General features: G+C 43.3%; 1 protein-coding gene across 1 annotated transcript in view; it reads left to right on the top strand.

Annotated features, from left to right (window-relative positions):
• The window catches only part of LOC123764772 (multiple epidermal growth factor-like domains protein 6), a 242,118-nt gene that overhangs the window by 152,657 nt on the left and 72,099 nt on the right, over positions 1-17,362 (top strand).

Raw genomic sequence — 17,362 nt, 5'->3', positions numbered from 1 at the left:
TTCAAGCAAATGCTGTCTCCCCGCCATTCTCTTTCTTGCTTAATTTTTGTCAACTGGTCATAGAATTCTGTTAAGCGTATGAGGCAAGATTTTCCATCTCTGAACCCATGTTGGTGGTGTGCCACGAAGTCTCTTCTCTCAGGATGTACTACTAGATTTTTCCTCACGATTTTCTCCATCACCTTGAAATGGTATATACATTTGGGACACTGGCCTGTAGTTCAATACATTTTGCCTGTCACCCTTTTTTATATTGAGACTACGTCAGGCGTTTTCCAACTTTCCGGTATGTCTCTATTTCCAGTGGCTTGTTATACACTATGGAGAGTGACATACAGGGTGCTTCTGCACCCTATTTTAGTATCCGTGGTGAGATTCTGTCAGGTCTAACAGCCTTGTTACGTCCAGATCCAGCACAGGCCTCTGAAATATTTTCTCTAATAACTTCAAAATCTTCCAGAGCTGCCTGGTTTATTGACGCCGCTTTTAGTTCAGGAACTTCTTATTGTTCTATTGTGAAGACCTCCTGGGGTCTCTTACTGAGTTTTTCACACATCTCCTTGTTATTCTGTGTACCTGTCCTCCCTATTCTCAGTTTCATCACCAGTTCTTTCATTATTGTCTTCTTTACATACCCGTTAAACCACGGATTCCGCTTTATGTGCTTGTGTGCGCGCGTGTGTGTGTGTGTGTGTGTGTGTGTGTGTGTGTGTGTGTGTGTGTGTGTGTGTGTGTGTGTGTGTGTGTGTGGCTATATACACTCGTAAAAACTGAATTATTGAGTAGAACCAATAACAGTCATTCCCCCAATGGATTGGAGAATGGTAAGCATTGATGAATGTGAAGGCTAACAGTAGCCTGGAGCTGGGGTAGAGGGTTGATGCACAGTGTGGGGGGGTTGGTGGTGTTGGGGTTTAAGGGTAGGGGTTAAAGGGAGGGTATCATTGTGTAGGTTATGTGGGGAGGGGGGGGGAGAAGGCAGCGTCTTCTGAGGTAGTGATACTGTGAGCCACTTAAGGTAAATATTTATTTCCAAGGGGGAAGCCTGTTTTAAATAGACTTGATGCAATGGTGCAACACACACACACACACACACACACACACACACACACACACACACACACACACACACACACACACACACACACACACACACACACACACACACACACACACACACACACACACACACACACACACGCACGCACACACACACACACACACACACACACACACACACACACGCACACACACACACACACACACACACACACACACACACACATTGGCTAGCTCAGTGTGTTCCTCCCTCATACAATTAAGTCAATGAATGATAATGTCTTGGACCCTCACCTAAATTCCTCTATGGCGCCTTGCATATCCACGAAAGGCGAACGGAAAAATGCGCAAGATGTTGATCCAATACTGTCTTTTGAACCCAAGGAACTAAATCGCCCTGTATTATAGCTGTAAATGAACAGAGTGAATTCTTCCTCGAAATTGCAAGATTGCCCTGAGGCGGCATCTGCCTGAGCTGAGAGTGGGGCGCTTGTGGGGTTTGTATCTAAGAAATTAGCTTTGCTAACAATGATTAACTGGGTTAATAGAGTCAATTAGTTGTGTAATACCTTTTTGTCTTGTTTCTGGGCGGCAACCCGGGTCCTTTGTAGTGGCTCTTCAATTGTTGCCGTTCAAGAAAATGAGTGGTTCGTATCATTCAGTCATTAAGTGATAATACCGTGGCTGAAAATTATACACCCAACCCATATATCAGAAAATAGAGGAAGTGACGACGTTTCGGTCCATTCATGACTACAAATGGTTGATGATGGACCGAAACGTTGTAACTCTATTTTTTAGGTGTGGTTGGGAATTGTTGGAGTCCTTGTCTACACCATCCTGCAGGGCCTGACGCTGCTGCTCCTGCTGCGGCTGCTGCTGCTGCTGGGGGTTGGTCACTCTGTGTCGAACCGTTGCTTTCCGTCCAACTGTGTCCTTAATAATCATATGGGGTCAGTAGGACTCCTGCAGTTCACTTCAGTCTCAGGTTCTGTGCTAAACCCCATGATGTCGTATGGTTTTGTGCTTTGGTGGTAATGGTGGATGTGGGGGGGGGGGGTGTTAGTTTGCTGCCACGGTGTGTGTGTGTGTGTGTGTGTGTGTGTGTGTGTGTGTGTGTGTGTGTGTGTGTGTGTGTGTGTGTGTGTGTGTGTGTGTGTGTGTGTGTGTACTCACCTAGTTGTGTTTGCGGGGGTTGAGCTCTGGCTCTTTGGTCCCGCCTCTCAACCGTCAATCAACAGGTGTACAGATTCCTGAGCCTATCGGGCTCTGTCATATCTACACTTGAAACTGTGTATGGAGTCAGCCTCCATATATGGTGGCGTGTGTGACCACACCGTCCACGGTGTGTGTGTGTGTGTGTGTGTGTGTGTGTGTGTGTGTGTGTGTGTGTGTGTGTGTGTGTGTGTGTGTGTGTGTGTGTGTGTGTATATATGCGTGTGTGCACTCTTCTAGTTGTACTCACCTATTTCTCCTTGCAGGGTCGAACATTTGCTCAGAAGCCTTTCAGCAATTGTTTCTTCAATGGAGTGGTTCTTTTTCACTCGTGTTTCTGATCTATTTACACTTAAAGGTGCGTGTTGAATTGGCTTCGTCAACTTCCTCGTCTGGTCCGCTCCACTTATTTATGACTCTGAGACTGAAAAAGTTCTCTCTGTCATCCCTGTGACTCGTCTGTGTTTTCTGTTTCCATTTTATGTCCTCTAGTTCTACTATGCCTTAATGTGAACACAGTTTTGTCAGTTCGTCTTAGTATCTTGCACGTCGTTATCATGTCTCAGTCTTTCTTCGCAGCTCAGTCTTTTGACCTCAGGAACTAGACTTGTTGCATTTTTTTTTATTGTTGTAGTTTTGTTATATGTCTTATCAGTCTTACCATTAACGAGGCGGTAATTACCGATGACCATGCTCTCGCAACCCTTATGAGACATAACTCGATAAAGAATTACATTCTATATAGCGGAAGACTTTATACATGCCTGCATAGTCTGAGAGATCAGTGAACTTCCTTCACCATATACAATATTTCACCTTGAGGTGAAAGTGTAGATAATTGTTTAAAAGCTGATTGATGCGGTGTAAATACTCTCTCTCTCTCTCTCTCTCTCTCTCTCTCTCTCTCTCTCTCTCTCTCTCTCTCTCTCTCTCTCTCTCTCTCTCTCTCTCTCTCTCATATATATATATATATATATATATATATATATATATATATATATATATATATATATATATATATATATATATATATATATATATATATAATACATTTATAAACTATTACTACTTAAAGACTGAGATCTCATCTTGAGAGAAAGAAGGTCATATGTTCACTTCCCATAAGGTTCACCCAACATTAACACAGCTGGAGACTTCGACCTCTCTTGTCTAAGACGACACTGTCACTTTACGTACTTATAACAAAAGTCAGTAAAAACCAGCTTAAAATTGTCTCTCTCCAAGATGTCAACTTTATAACTATTTGTAAATTATTAAACATTTATATCAAGTTTGTGAACAAAGTTGAAAAAGGTAGAATGTTTGTGGCGAAGGGACGAGACCACAGGGAGGGCAAAACATACGAGAATGTTGTATCGTTAATTACTTCGTACCGCTGGTTGTAAGACGATAGTACAGGACGCTGCCACAGCTGGCATGTGTCACCCATGACAGTGTGTGTGTGTGTCGGGGAGTGACGGCACTGTCCACTCCAGGCACTGTGTCGTACATGACAGTGTGTGTGTGTGTCGGGGAGTGACGGCACTGTCCACAGTAGACACTGTGTCATCCATGACAGTGTGTGTGTGTCTCAGGCAGTGACGGCACTGTCCACAGTAGACACTGTAACTTCCATGACAGTGTGTGTGTGTCTCAGGCAGTGACGGCACTGTCCACAGTAGACAATCTGTCACCCATGACAGTGTGTGTGTGTACTTACCTATCAGTAATACTAAACATGTTGTCCCTGTTGCTTGATATATTAACTATTCTGACGTTTGAAATCTGTATCGAATCTGGCTTTACAATTGAGGATAGAGGTGGCTTCCACAACTTCTTTCAATTCATTCCACTTGTTGACCATCATTACTGGGTAATTCCTTCTGCTCATTTGTGTTCCTCTAGCTTCCACCTCTATCCTACCTTCCTCTCTCACTTTAAAGAGGCTCTCGTGGCCCACCTTGTCTGTTTCCCCCCCTCAGTATCATGTATGTTGCGATCATGTGCTCGTGTTATGTTTCCTCTCTTCTCATGGGTTGTGAGGTCTAATTTCCTTATCCTATGAGGGGTTCAGAGCTTAATTCTCTCAGTAATCTTATTGCAAGCCTTCGTACTTTTATAAGTTTGGATTTAAGCTTTACAAAAGTGTGTGTTGTGATATCGATCTAATAGATTGAAGAGTGCCTTGAAGCAGCCAGAGTTTAAGGTTTTATTGTTTGAACACACACGGGCTCGCACGCACCGTGACAGCTGTCTAATTCCCAGGTACCTATTTACTGTTAGGTAACAGGAGGCATCAGGGTGAAGGAAACTCTGCCCATTTTTTTCCTCCAGGGCCGGTGGATCGAACCCCGGTCCCTAGGTTCACGAGTCTAGAGCGCTGTCCACCTAGCCACCCTAGCCACCCCCCCCCCCTACACACACACTGTGTGTGTGTGTGTGTGTGTGTGTGTGTGTGTGTGTGTGTGTGTGTGTGTGTGTGTGTGTGTGTGTGTGTGTGTGTGTGACAGAAGTCTGAGGTGACGGCTCTGCCCACGCTACAAGCAAGGTCAAAGGTCAGCTGAAGACTGGGTGTTCCCCGCCTCACTCGTTACTCTCCCTGATGTATGCTCCCTACACTGTCACATGCTCCATGCTCTCTTACACTCACTGCACGCAGTACAAGAGTTCACTCAGGGAGCAGCTATACAAGAGCTCACTCAGGGAGCAGCTATACAAGAGCTCACTCAGGGAGCAGCTATACTAGCGCTCACTCAGGGAGCAGCTATACAAAAGCTCACTCAGGCAGCAGCTATACAAGAGCTCACTCAGGCAGCAGCTATACAAAAGCTCACTCAGGCAGCAGCTATACAAGAGCTCACTCAGGGAGCAGCTATACAAGAGCTCACTCAGGGAGCAGCTATACAAGAGCTCACTCAGGCAGCAGCTATACAAGAGCTCACTCAGGGAGCAGCTATACAAGAGCTCACTCAGGGAGCAGCTATACAAGCGCTCACTCAGGGAGCAGCTATACAAGCGCTCACTCAGGCAGCAGCTATACAAAAGCTCACTCAGGCAGCAGCTATACAAGAGCTCACTCAGGGAGCAGCTATACAAGAGCTCACTCAGGGAGCAGCTATGCAACAGCTCACTCAGGGAGCAGCTATACAACAGCTCACTCAGGGAGCAGCTATACAAGAGCTCACTCAGGGAGCAGCTATACAAGAGCTCACTCAGGGAGCAGCTATACAACAGCTCACTTAGGGAGCAGCTATACAAGCGCTCACTCAGGGAGCAGCTATACAACAGCTCACTCAGGCAGCAGCTATACAAGAGCTCACTCAGGGAGCAGCTATACAACAGCTCACTCAGGGAGCAGCTATACAACAGCTCACTCAGGGAGCAGCTATACAACAGCTCACTCAGGGAGCAGCTATACAACAGCTCACTCAGGGAGCAGCTATACAACAGCTCACTCAGGGAGCAGATATACAAGCGCTCACTCAGGGAGCTGCAATACAAGAGTTCACTCAGGGAGCAGCTATACAAGAGCTCCCTCAGGGAGCAGCTATACAAGCGCTCACTCAGGGAGCAGCTATACAAGCGCTCACTCAGGGAGCAGCTATACAAGCGCTCACTCAGGCAGCAGCTATACAAGAGCTCCCTCAGGGAGCAGCTATACAAGTGCTCACTCAGGGAGCAGCTATACAAGCGCTCACTCAGGCAGCAGCTATACAAGCGCTCACTCAGGGAGCAGCTATACAAGAGCTCACTCAGGCAGCAGCTATACAAGTGCTCACTCAGGGAGCAGCTATACAAGCGCTCACTCAGGGAGCAGCTATACAAGCGCTCACTCAGGCAGCAGCTATACAAGTGCTCACTCAGGGAGCAGCTATACAAGCGCTCACTCAGGGAGCAGCTATACAAGTGCTCACTCAGGGAGCAGCTATACAAGCGCTCACTCAGGCAGCAGCTATACAAGTGCTCACTCAGGGAGCAGCTATACAAGCGCTCACTCAGGGAGCAGCTATACAAGCGCTCACTCAGGGAGCAGCTATACAAGTGCTCACTCAGGGAGCAGCTATACAAGCGCTCACTCAGGGAGCAGCTATACAAGCGCTCACTCAGGGAGCAGCTATACAAGCGCTCACTCAGGGAGCAGCTATACAAGAGCTCACTCAGGGAGCAGCTATACAAGCGCTCACTCAGGGAGCAGCTATACAAGAGCTCACTCAGGGAGCAGGAACGCACAAAGGCAGTTGGTAGGGTGATACCAGCAGGGGCAAAGTGCCAACCCCATTATGTCATCGCCTGGCTTCCGCGCACGCATGCACGCACGCAAGCACACACACACACACACACACAGTTGGGGGCCTGATGGCTGACTGGACAGCGCTCGGGGGTCGTAGTCCTAAGGACTCGGGTTCGATCCCCGGCAGAGGCAGAAACAAATTGTCGAGTTTTTTTTTTAACCTGATTGCTATATGTTCACCTAGCAGTAAATAGGTACCTGGGAGTTAGACAGCTGCTACGGGCTGCTTCCTGGGGATGTGTGTGTGTGTTAGAGAGAAATATATGTAGTAGATATAATAGAGGAAAAATCCATTTGTTAGAAAGGCGGGGTCCAAGAGCTAATAACTCGATTCTACAGATACAAATAGTAAATATACTCTCTCTCTCTCTCTCTCTCTCTCTCTCTCTCGCTCTCTCTCTCTCTCTCTCTCGCTCTCTCTCTCTCTCTCTCTCTCTCTCTCTCTCTCTCTCTCTCTCTCTCTCTCTCTCTCTCTCTCTCTCTCTCTCTCTCTCTCTGAACCAATGTTCAAAATACAATATTGCACATGTTATATATATATATATATATATATATATATATATATATATATATATATATATATATATATATATATATATATTTATGATCGATGTTCCCTTCGGGAATCTTAATTTTAAGATGAATAGGAAAACCAGGGATATACTGAACATCTTGTATCAGAATCTTTACTTTAAAAAACATAACGTTTCGAATACTTCTCGTATTCATCATCAGATCTAAAAGAAAAAACAGAAATCACAGTCAAATAGCTGGTAAACAAAGAACTCATACTGAATATAATTGCCTATCAAAGAAAGGAAAAAGCTTAAAAAAGCTTAAGTGTTTTGCTTTTTAAGCTTTTTCCTTTCTTTGATAGGCAATTATATTCAGTATGAGTTCTTTGTTTACCAGCTATTTGACTGTGATTTCTGTTTTTTCTTTTAGATCTGATGATGAATACGAGAAGTATTCGAAACGTTATGTTTTTTAAAGTAAAGATTCTGATACAAGATGTTCAGTATATCCCTGGTTTTCCTATTCATCTTAATATATATATATATATATATATATATATATATATATATATATATATATATATATATATATATATATATAATCGGGGGGTTTCCTCAGTCCTTTACTTGAGTTAATCTGCTTTATTTGACGATCCAACAGCATTGTGAACCAAATCTTCATTGTTGTCATGTCCTCTGAGTGGCTGGTTTAAAGTCTTTGTATGGGAGATCAGGTTCTGGGTGGGTGGGTGTGTATGTGTGTGTGTGTGTGTATGTGTGTGTGTGTGTGTGTGTGTGTGTGTGTGTGTGTCTGTGTGTGTGTGTGTGTGTGTGTGTGTGTGTGTGTGTGTGTCTGTGTGTGTGTGTGTGTGTGTGTGTGTGTGTGTAGGTCATAACGACCATTAGGGTTCATTACTTTTCAAATAACAAACAATGAATGATAGTTTTTAAGGTTTATATGATACAGTTAAAGGTATTTATAAAAGCCCTGTTTTTTTGGTTATATTTTTTGCGTGCAATTTTATTCTCCTCTCTTAATGTGAGTTTAGGAGGGATGTGTTGGGGGGGGGGGGGTACAGACTCTGAACACAAATAGTAATAGTGGCTGTAGGCATTGTATGTACTAGCCCTATCTATAAATCCATCATTCTTTGTAAAATCTCTTGTATGTATGTACCTTACCTAAATAAACATTTATTCATTTATTCATTAAATATGAGACCATGAATACCACGAAGGCCAATATGCATTTAATAAAACATTTTTCCAACAATAATCAAATACACACATCTATAAAAATTGTTTTTTTTAACTCTGCTGAATGACATTAATCTCCATATATATTCTAATTTAAAACAAAGAATTACTATATATGCTCCTATTATTAGAGTATATTTGGAAAATTGCAAGGCATGATTATTTGTCTCGTCTAAATAAACTTATTGTACTGCACTGTAATTGGTTGACTCATCAGTCAACCAATTACAGTAGTTGACAATTACAGTGGTGGATGAAGCATCAACCAACAGTTCTCCTGTGGTTATGTTGAAGGGGGAACTAACCTGGATGCCAGTTGGATGTTGAGAGTTGGATGAGTGAGTCTAATGTTGAGTACTTCTGCCATGTCTTGTGTTGAGAAAGTCTATATCGTATATAATACAAATATCAAATAGTTAACAGCATTTGAGGTGTTACAAAAATATATGATAACTAAATGAAATGAACTAGGCTTGAGTTTAGTGTCTCTAGTGCATGCCAAGATGATTCACAAATTTCAAAGTCAAGTTACAGCGGCAAGCTGTTAATACCACAAACCAATAATGCAGAGGACGCTATTCACAGTCTATCAAATTAATTACTCTTCTTTCTATAAATATATAATGTTTACAAAATGTCAATTCAAAATCGTTCTATCAATAATCTTTCCTTTTAATTAACTGCCACGAATTTTATGGAAATTTTGAGTGCGATTTTATGCAGTTTGTTGAATGGAATTGTGTTATTCAATTGACGTAATGGGAAATGGAAAAATAAAAGGCCAGCAGGCAATATATTGGAAGAGAGAACGTGGACTGTGGCAGGCGGAGAATTTATGGCTGACTCAGTTATATGTGCATTTGCTTATTACATACTCTCTTAGTGTAAATATATTAGTTTTGTAATTATCTCGTAAATTGTAAGTAATGTTTACTATTACCACATGTCTCTCTCTCTCTCTCTCTCTCTCTCTCTCTCTCTCTCTCTCTCTCTCTCTCTCTCTCTCTCTCTCTCTCTCTCTTTCTTTCGTCAGATGCTGGATTTTCTAATAGACATTGAACTAAAGCATTTAGCATTTGATGTGATGATTAGTTTCATTTAGGAATAAGCTAAACTTAACTTTAAGTAACTTTATATATTTATTTATTTACTTATTTATTGTGGATAAATCGGGCTCTAAGCCTCTGTCTGGCCCTCTGAGATTGATCGATTGATAAAGATTAAGCCACCCAAGAGGTGACACGGGCATGAATAACCCGTAACTATAGTCCTTATGATCGTATTAATTTGTATAAATTGTATGAACCACTGCTCAGTACTGTATGGAGCGCTGTGCATTATAACTGTGCTAGGACAACTGTTTACTTGGTGTAAACTAATGTATATCCTACAGTCATATCTTCCCATAAAAGACTTAAATATGTGTGATTTTAATTACCTTAGCATTCGGGTCCATTACATTGGTTTTAATTAAATATTTATACGTATGTCGTTGCTTTTACATTGTATTAATCTAATAATTTGCTTTCTTTACAAATAAATTACAATTTATTAGACGAATTATCCTGCAAGTAACTATTGGTGAGCACAAGGAAAAGTGCTCTACTTTTAAAATTTATCCAACTCCACTCTGTAGGGTTTTCTCCCACTTACAACTTGTGTAAGTGGTACAATATTTAGGTTATTCAACAGGATCGAACTCACGTCTCCGGAAGTGAGTTGGGGGGTGAGTATAGCAGTATACTCACACTCATGTGCTCAATGGGGAGTCCCAACCACCATTAAGTTCTCAGTTTCAGTTTTTGTCCCGCGAGCGTCTCAGTAGCCTCATCTGGGCAGCAAAAACAGGCTACTGGAGCACAAACCACTCATCATCATCACACTCTCGACTCATCACCACCTCATCTGCTCGTTCATTCTATTCACGGGGACACGTAGAGTGCACGTCATGTCCACCTTCTTACGGGCTCACTATAGCCCGTGCTACGTGGATACTTTGTTTTAAGTAGCTGAATCTAAAACAACAACATTCACCTTTCATACTCATCAACACACTCACGCCATACTCATCAACACACTCACTGGGCTCTTAAATGGGGACAAGGAGACTCGATCTCTGACCAATTTACAAACAAGTTTTTGTTACGTTTTAAGTTACTATTTCCGTCATTAGCTGTATCTTGATTCATTGTTTTCATTATACAAAAACAACAGCACATACTACTTGTGTAAAGGAGGAAATGTACAAGTTTATCTCTCAGAATGTTTGGTAATGTTTATTGTTTGTGATGTGTGTCTATATATGTATTAACACGATGTACTGAACGGGGTGAGAATAGCTTGAGCTACCTCATTAGCACAAATCTCACATGTTGCAGCTGGCTTGTGTGTGTGTGTGTATGATTTTCAGTTTTCTTATAAATATTATAACATGTTTTACGATTTTCTTTCCGCTGTTTGCGTGTAAAGCAGAAACGAAGCTGTTGACATCTTTTGAAGTCATTCTGGTACCTAAGAGGACTGGGGGAGAGGGGTGGTTTCGATAGGCTAACGAAGGGGGAATGGGGACATATTGGGTATTCCATTGAGGGTCTGTAATAGTCAAACAGTTTAAGAAGATCTGGCTCTAGCGTGTTCAAGCCTAGTCTTGAACCGTTCTTTAAAGCTTGATTTGATATTTTAAGGGAGAAGAAGCCTATGATGCAGCTGGCTGATGCGTGCAGCTGCTCTATGTACGGACGCACACATGTAAAGCTCAACTTAAACTGAATAAATACAGTTTCTATTTCATTTTCATTTTAAATACATTTGTGTTTCGCAAGACAACATTTATAAGCCGAATGTTTTCTTTCTCTAGGAGAGAAATTCTGATTAACAGTGAGCTAAACTTGTTGAATGTTGAGTCTTAATAAGTTCGTCATACTGTTGTACACAAGACATGTGCGTAGATTTATGTGCCTAAAGGTAATTTCCATAAGTATATTAATATACTGAAACTCGCAGAACACGAGACTTTACAAAATGTAAGAAAGCCTCCCGTTTCACTGGGGTTTTTCTTGCAAGTATATGATTTACATCATTAAAACCTTTTGATATATTCCACTCAACCGGACTAGTTTGTAAACAAACCCGCAACGAGGCTGTGATTGGCTAGCACTTCACCCTTTCTAAATCAGTATATACCTGGCCGTGTGTCCTCTGATAAAAAAAAATCATAATTACCTATGATACAGGTTCCGATTATGGTGTTAAAGACTGGTTAAAATCCAGCTACCAATCCCACGGTCATCGTAACTACCCCCCCCATCAAATCTCTCCCCGCCCCCCCCCCCCCTCCCCAGCAAAAAAGGGTGGGGGGGGGAGTCGGAAGGCAAGGTGAACCACAGCATAAAACTGCCTCGCCTGTCACCCCATCATGTCGTAAAGCTGTTGGATGAGTGATGGATTGACAGGTGTGTGGACGCCCCGAAATCACACCACTCACCCGAGGACCCGTCCAGTGGGGCCCGCCGGAGTGACGGTCCTCGTCAACTGGATAAAGCTTCATTCTTCCCCAAAAGAAATTCGACAAGACACATGAGTGTGGAGAAAAATGTGTGTCTGGAGAAACATGTCTGGTGGAATATGTTAGAGGACTCCTGCAGGAAGGTTGTCAGTCTGATGGAACCATGACAGGAGATCTGTGGCTGGAGAACACCGCAAGATATTCAGATCGGGAGAATTGCTTTAGAACAAGAGAACTGCTTTAGGAGAACATAAGAACCGCGTCAGAACGCGAGAACGGGAGAAACTGCATTAGGAGGAGAGGAGAACTGCGTTATAAGAGTGTTAGGAAAACAAGAAAACTCCGTCAGAAGAACTGCATCAGGAGAACAAAAGTGAATAAAGAGAAACATACAGCAGAAGATACACTAAGTTAAATCCACCAGAAGAAATACATTAGCCTCAACAGACGACGAGTCACAATAACGTGGCTGAAGATATGATGACCAAACCTCACATCACAAAAAATAAAGAATCGACGACGTTTCGCTCCGTCCTGGACCAATATCAATTCACCCGGACACGACTTGACAACGATCCAAGACGAACCGAAACGTCGTTGTTTATCTTCTGATGTTGTGGTTTGGTCATCACGTTAGCACAAAGCAACACCACCATTAAATATACTGATCACAATGTTTAAGTAGCGAAAAATTGCGTATCTAATCTTATTTACGTGTAAAGATTATGACGGCCAAAGGCAGAGGCAAGACAGACGCCGGCTGTTATGGGTGAAATTGTGATCAGCTGGTGTATTTATCCTCGTTCTCCCTGAATTGTGAACGATAAAGAAAATGTGAGCAAGTGATCTGTGGTCAACGCGAACTGACCAGCCAGGATTCACCAAACATTTACAGCTCAGGAGCCAGATCCGGATTCAGAAAGCAGTTACGCAAGCACTTACGAACGTGTACATCTTTCCTCGATCTTTGCCAGCTTTGGTTACATTTATTGAATAGTTTACAAGCATGAAAACTTCCTAATCAACTGTTGCTATTGTTATAAACAGCCTCCTGGTGCTTCGGAGTTCATTAACTGTTTAATAAATGGTAACAAAGCCGTCATAAGTGTTGAAAGATGTACGGGTTTCGTAAGTGGTTGCGTAAATGCTTGATGAATCGTGGCTCAGTTTTGCGTAACCAGAAACGTACGAACCCAAGCAACCCACCCAACCTATAGAGACCGATGCATAGAAACCGTCACTATTTCGATGCTTTAGTTTTTACTAATGCGTCACATTTGTAATGGTTTGATCCATTCCGTTAAAAATGCGAGACATCAAGTGAGAGACAGGGTGAGACAGACACGTCTGGTCCTGTGCAGTATAGTTCCGTAGTCCTGTTCTCCTGTTCTATGGGACTCGAACAGAGGTGTAAGGGTGTTCCAGTTGTGCTGTTGCAACCCGTTCTCGTACTTGCGAGAACGGGTTGAAATGCCTCTAAATGCCTCTTTTTAGTAAAGAAAGCTCCAGACACTAAAGCCCCGAAATCATCTCAAGATAACCTCAAGATAACGGCTGTTAGTGAGCGCTGCGGACACGGTGACGGTCGTCCCGAGTTATCTCTCTCGTGTTGTTACTGTGTAGTTGACCTCTATGGGGGTACTGTTGACTGTCTTGGCCCCTAACGACCCAATTAATCGTTGTGGAGCACGACGCGCCGGAACCATTACGCCACACCCTATACGGACACCTCCGTCAGACACCTCCTCTGTATCTCACTCCTCCACCACCTCATTACTTCTCTCTCACCTGGAGTGTGTGTACGGGATCACTATAGCCTGTGTTACAGGGACACTATGGGGTCACTATAGCCCGTGTTACAGGGACACTATGGGGTCACTATAGCCCGTGTTACAGGGTCACTATAGCCTGTGTTACAGGGACACTATGGGGTCACTATAGCCTGTGTTACAGGGACACTATGGGGTCACTATAGCCCGTGTTACAGGGACACTATGGGGTCACTATAGCCCGTGTTACAGGGACACTATGGGGTCACTATAGCCCGTGTTACAGGGTCACTATAGCCTGTGTTACAGGGACACTATGGGGTCACTATAGCCCGTGTTACAGGGACACTATGGGGTCACTATAGCCCGTGTTACAGGGTCACTATAGCCTGTGTTACAGGGACACTATGGGGTCACTATAGCCTGTGTTACAGGGACACTACAGGGTCACTATAGCCCGTGTTACAGGGACACTATGGGGTCACTATAGCCTGTGTTACAGGGACACTATGGGGTCACTATAGCCTGTGTTACAAGGTCACTACAGGGTCACTATAGCCTGTGTTACAGGGACACTACGGGGTCACTATAGCCCGTGTTACAGGGTCACTATGGGGTCACTATAGCCCGTGTTACAGGGACACTACAGGGTCACTATAGCCTGTGTTACAGGGTCACTATGGGGTCACTATAGCCTGTGTTACAGGGACACTATGGGGCCACTATAGCCTGTGTTACAGGGTCACTATAGCCTGTGTTACAGGGTCACTATAGCCTGTGTTACAGGGTCACTATGGGGTCACTATAGCCTGTGTTACAGGGACACTATGGGGTCACTATAGCCTGTGTTACAGGGTCACTATGGGGTCACTATAGCCTGTGTTACAGGGACACTACAGGGTCACTATAGCCTGTGTTACAGGGTCACTATAGCCTGTGTTACAGGGTCACTATGGGGTCACTATAACCCGTGTTACAGAGACACTACAGGGTCACTATAACCTGTTACAGGGACACTATGGGATCACCATAGCCCGTGCTACATGGACATTACGTTCTGAGTAGCTAAATCTAAGACAACAACTACTCTCCTGGATTGGTTGGTACAACAACGACCTCACTTCTTGCAGGTTCGATTCCCGATGGTCGAAGTGGTTGAGCAACATTCCTTCACTGCCTTATTACTTGCCTCATGAGGCTAGGCCAGCCGCTGTTGGCCTAGCCTCATGGGGGGGGGGGGTGCTGGCCTAGCCTCATGGTGTATTTATTATTTTTATTATTATTATTATTGATAGTGATAAGATGAGCGTGGTGTATTTTTTTACCACAGACGTAGCCATACATTTACAATGCTAACCAGCATTTATAAATTTTCTTCTGTCCTCCATGGATAGGGTGAGAGATCTGTTAAACATATAGTTCAGTGATTTATTGAACAGTCAACTACAGAAGGTGATTGTAGTGCTTATAAAATGCTATTCTAACCTACATATAGAATTACATAAATACATAGGATTACGTCTACCCTACATAAACAGTGTTCAATATGTCATTTTACATAATATTAATGTGTGTTTACAATGGTGAAATGCAATTCTGACCAGCTTCTTCATATCCTGTATACACATACATACATACATACATACATACATACATACATACATATATACACATACACACATCTGTAGATTCAAATGTAGATTTGATAAGAGCCCAGTAGGCTCAGGAATCTGTACACCAGTTGATTGACAGTTGAGAAGCGGGCCCAAAGAGCCAGAGCTCAACCCCCTGCAAGCGCAACTAGGTGAGCACAACTCGGTGAGTACATACACACATACATATACATTTATGTCTCTCCTACTCTGACAGCAGGTTAAGGTAGCTGCTATATAAACTAGTGTGTTATTTAGCACCTAACCACTGAAGGTGATTAGGGTGCTTTTACAGGCTCACCGTGATGGTGGTGGAGGTGACATGGTCATCTCCTAAAGTGAAGTGAAGATGCCGGCCACACACACCCCAAGTGTGTGTGTGTGTGTGTGTGTGTGTGTGTGTGTGTGTGTGTGTGTGTGTGTGTGTGTGTGTGTGTGTGTGTGTGTGTGTGTGTGTGTGTGTGCGTGTGTGTGCGTATGTGTGGTGGAGTTGCTCACTGGAGCTCAACAATCACCAGGGGACGTAGATGGTAATTTCGGGACTTGCGTTACAAAGAGATTTGTTTAGTGCCAGTTATATTTTATAGAGCTGTATATAGAGTTTAGACTCTAGGTGTGTGCGCTCTGTTTAACGGACTACAGAGCACTTCTCTGGGACGCAGTTTGTTCTTTTTTAACTTCGCATTCAGTATTTTTATGTGTTTTTTCTGACAAGTTGGTTCTTAAATTAAATTTTGCCCCGAGGGGCGAGTTTATTGGGCAGTGCCACTCATCCTGTGAGTGAACACACTGCCATAGCAGCGTGTACAACACTCCCCAATAGGAAGAAAACCCGCTGGGTTGTTCATCCTGTCACTTGTACCCAGACACAGCTGGGACTTGCTTAACTGTCTCAAGTGAACAGCTCCTCAAACAAGAAGATTAACATTCGTCAATCCTTAAAATCTTACGTTATCTTGCGGGTGCAAAATGAAAGAATCTTTTAAGAACAGTATCAATATTTGACAAATAGTGTTTTCCTAACTCAAACAATGTGGGGTTTATTATTCTACACATATTTCTAATGTCTCTCAGGTGTTCACATTCACGTAGGTAGTGGTCAAGGCGGTGTCCGTCACTCTCACCACAGATTCTGCAACTCCGCTGATCAACTGTTGTTTCCATTCCATATCTCCATGGATATTTGTATCCCAGACGGATTCTCGCTATTACTGATTCTCTCCCGCGTCCTCCTCCTCTTCGTCCATAATGATTGGGATTGCCAGCTGCAACCATGATGTACCATCGTACAGATCCACTGGTTTGTGCTTCTATCCTCCTTTCCTCCGTTACCTTGTGACGGTGATGTTGCCTGACAATACCTCTAATTTGTAGGAGTTGGGTTTAGGTAAGAGCTCTTAGCTAAGAGCTCTGTATACTGTGTGTACAGAGATAGTATATAGAGCTCTCCCTTAGCAAGGAGGAAACCTTGCTCGATTACCCATCCAGCCACTGACTAGACCCAGCGATACTAACCGTACTAACCGGGTAATGCGGTGAGGTGAGGAAGAGGGGAGGGGATAAGGGGAGATAAGGAGATAAGGAGGAGATGGTAGAGAAGATGGGGATGGGGGGGGAGGAGAAATAGACTATCTCGAGTACCGGTGTATACCCCTCGTCTAGTTTATCTATATCTATTAGTATACATATACATACAAGTACACCCCCGTATACTTATATAATACATACATACACCCATTTACTTATGCAAATACTCATCACAATTCCCAGTAAAGCAATTAAGTTCATCAGAAGCCCTCACATGGCCTCAGGAGTCTACACATACGCACATAGCTGTGTACACACGTACACACACATTACTCACGTACGTACACAGTCTCCTCTCTCTCTCTCTCTCTCTCTCCCTGTCTTGCTGTGGAGATGTCCCGGCTCCAGCCTCCCCACACTGCTCTTGGAGCGTCACGTGTACGCACTAACCACTCATTAAAACCTAAATGAAGATGTGGACACAAAGTAATTTACACATTTGTGGGTCGACCGTAAAGGAAATGTATGAAAAAAGTACGAGAAATGACGGGTGTGGTTGAGGGAGATAGGCG

This window comes from Procambarus clarkii, chromosome 48, assembly GCF_040958095.1.
Source record: "Procambarus clarkii isolate CNS0578487 chromosome 48, FALCON_Pclarkii_2.0, whole genome shotgun sequence".
In the NCBI taxonomy this organism is placed as follows: domain Eukaryota; kingdom Metazoa; phylum Arthropoda; class Malacostraca; order Decapoda; family Cambaridae; genus Procambarus; species Procambarus clarkii.
The sequence above is the reverse complement of the archived record's forward strand: the minus strand, read 5'-3'. Positions and strand labels throughout refer to the sequence as shown.